The sequence below is a fragment of the Ipomoea triloba genome, chromosome 11 (genome assembly GCF_003576645.1).
Source record: "Ipomoea triloba cultivar NCNSP0323 chromosome 11, ASM357664v1".
Taxonomy (NCBI): domain Eukaryota; kingdom Viridiplantae; phylum Streptophyta; class Magnoliopsida; order Solanales; family Convolvulaceae; genus Ipomoea; species Ipomoea triloba.
Window position 1 is genome coordinate 10,277,345 of NC_044926.1, and position 2,922 is coordinate 10,280,266.

Sequence of the window (2,922 nt, forward strand, 5' to 3'; positions counted from 1 at the left end):
CATCCTTATGCTTTTCACTAACAGAACCCCGAATCCCATTAGATATTTTCGCCTTGATGTACATTGTGCTGAGCCGATTGGATCGATCCCATCGCTCATATAGCGCAACCTCATCTTGGGTACTTTCCTTAGTGGGGACAGGCGGTTGCTCATTGTGAATAGCGTAGTCCAAGTCTTTCCACCCTAGATTAAGAAGAATAGTTTCCTTCCACATTTTATAGTTGTCGCCCCTAAGTTCTAGAACTTCGATGTTCAAATCTGTGTGAGTAACGGATTGAGATGCTGTAAAGGTAAAGGTTTGGATTAGAATTTTGAGGCATGAATAGAATTGAATTGCATACATTACCAATGTAAATGATGCATATCCAAAATCCGAATGCAATAAAAATTGCCTGTGGGCTAAATTTTTACGCAAAATGGACCTTGTAAAATTAGAATAGAAATGAGATGGGTACAAGGTTGAATTTCTATTCTCAATGTTAAAAAACTACCAAAAACTATATGCCGACACATAATTGCCTGTGGGCTAAATTATGGTCATAGTTTGGTATTTTAACCTGATCAATCATATAAATATAACAAAATTGCCTGTGGGCTAAATTTCATTATATTAAGTATGATTAATCACAATTGATGCCTAAACTTTATGCGATTTCGGAAAAACTTGATGTACAATGTTAATTAAATTAAGGATGCTGTGGCTACTCCTTAATCAACTAAAAGTGTACTATCGCATCGGCATAGATTTTGAAAAGGCAAAACAAATTATGCAATTAACATGATATGCAATTCCCAAGTATACTCCCAGGAAAGTTGGTTGAGCTAAGGCCCATTAAAAACCAACTCCTTAGACAGAGTAGGATTTCAAGGGAACTTGTAGCACATTGGCTAATTTTCAAGTTTGCTTCCCAAGAAACTTTCCCCGGGTCATGCAATTTCACATTATAGCAAAATTGTTCTGAAGGTGTTAACGATGTTCACGGTTTAGAAAAAGGCTTTAAGGATAGGTGAACTTTGAACTTAACGTACTACCTTCAGGCACTACTGTAGTTGTACTAAACTATATGTACTATGTAATATGCTAAAGTCCAATAACCTTAAGGAATTTCACTAATTCCTAAATATGCTTTTCTAAGGCATAAAATAAAATTGCATAATTAAAAAATAAATATTATGCTAATGGACATAAAACGCATATTACAATAACATAAAGTTCATATTATACAAGAAATTGCACAAAACATTATAGCAATTCAATAAATATGAACATAACAAATAATATAATTTAAATTCAATTTGCAATTTTGAATGAAAATTTCAATTAAAGACTTTATAATTTTCAAAAAAAATTGTATATTGAATAAAAATAATATATGCATTGTTAAGTAGAAGGCCCAATATAATTAAACAAAAGTATATACATATGATAAACCAGAATAGTATATAAAAGGCCCAATTAAAACATTTTTTTTAATAAAGGGCCAGGCCCAAAAGTGGACCCGACCCAAGTTGCAGAAACACAAAACCAAAAAACCTAGCTGCTTTGAGATTAAACTCCCGCAGCCAACGCAAACAAAGAGAGAAAAAACGATCGGAAAGGGAACGGCCCCGGCAGAATCGTGCCGCAAGCCAGCGCTGACGCCGCCTTCCGCCGTCCGGCGACCGCCGTCCGCGAAACGAAGTCGCGTCATCTTCAAGCTTCATCGCCGGCATCGCCAATTTCTCGCCCGAAGCCTGCTTCGCCGCCGCTCTCCACCCGGACGCAAGACCCAGCGCCGCCGCCGGCATCACCGGATCGAAGAGCAAAACGCGAAACGAAGCCCAAAAACGGAGATACAACAGGTTTTTTTTTTTTAATACTGTTTCTCTGTTCGGCCACCGCCATCATGGAGGTCGCCGAAAAAGTATACAAAATTACCATAGTGCCACCGTGTTTTTTTTAATTGTCTTCATTCTAGACCCTTGATCTGGACTGGATCAATGGATGAGATTAAACCCTATTTTTACCTAAGGAATGGTTCGCATTTGATCCGTAAGCAATATATATATATATAAACAGATGGGAATTATAAAAGCTGATGTATCAGTGTTTGCCTCAAAGCTTTCAATACAGGGAGAACAAAATTGAAAACTTTCTATGCTGGTTCTATAGTATGTATGTCATACTATAAATTCAAACACTTCCCCATAAGACATTAAATAGCAAGTTGCAAACTGAACTAGCTGTCCATATCTTGTGAACCTTAAATTAGTACAGCCCTCCAGTGGAAGAGATGAGAACAGTAGTGAATTGTTGATGCACTAAAACTATAAGACAAAAGGTTTGACCAAAATAAAACCTAACACATAAATACAACTCCATAGTTACAGCTCCATGATGGATTGCAATAAATAAATAGCAAAGATGCATTCAATTGAACAGCTGACCAAATAAAATCTCTAATCTAAGTGCATTTGATGAAACAATTGATGAAAAAGCATTTACCTTCAAACTTCTCTTGCACATTCTGTTCATTATAAAACTGCAATGCTTCATTAAGAGTTGCCACAGAGTGATTGCTCATGCGAGACTGCCTTTCCAGTGCTCGAAGTTCTCTGTTGAGGTCAGCAGACTCTTTACCTGCCTGAGTAGATAAAGTACACATGCCACAGAAAATTACTAAATGATACAAAAAATTATATAAGTTAATTATACACTTAAAACATCCTATATCCTATACCTGAGTAAGTTTATTTCTCAAAGAATCCAACTGTGCATCTAACTCTGCATCACCAAGACTGTCAAGATCCACGGAAGTATCACCAGATGGTTCATCCTAGAGAACAGCGTCCAATAGGACTTTAAACCATTAATAAGTTTATAAAAAAAAAAAAAAAAAGAGCTATCAGGTAAGTGACAAGCTGAATTCCAATTCCTAAACC

General features: G+C 36.4%; 1 long non-coding RNA gene across 1 annotated transcript; it reads right to left on the minus strand.

Annotated features, from left to right (window-relative positions):
- Window positions 1–2,493: 2,493 nt before the first annotated feature.
- On the minus strand, window positions 2,494–2,852 carry LOC115997200. The gene is made up of 2 exons (XR_004093704.1): window positions 2,721–2,852; window positions 2,494–2,624 (listed from the first exon to the last, which is right to left on the minus strand). It is a non-coding gene; the product is annotated as an uncharacterized LOC115997200 (long non-coding RNA).
- Window positions 2,853–2,922: the final 70 nt, after the last annotated feature.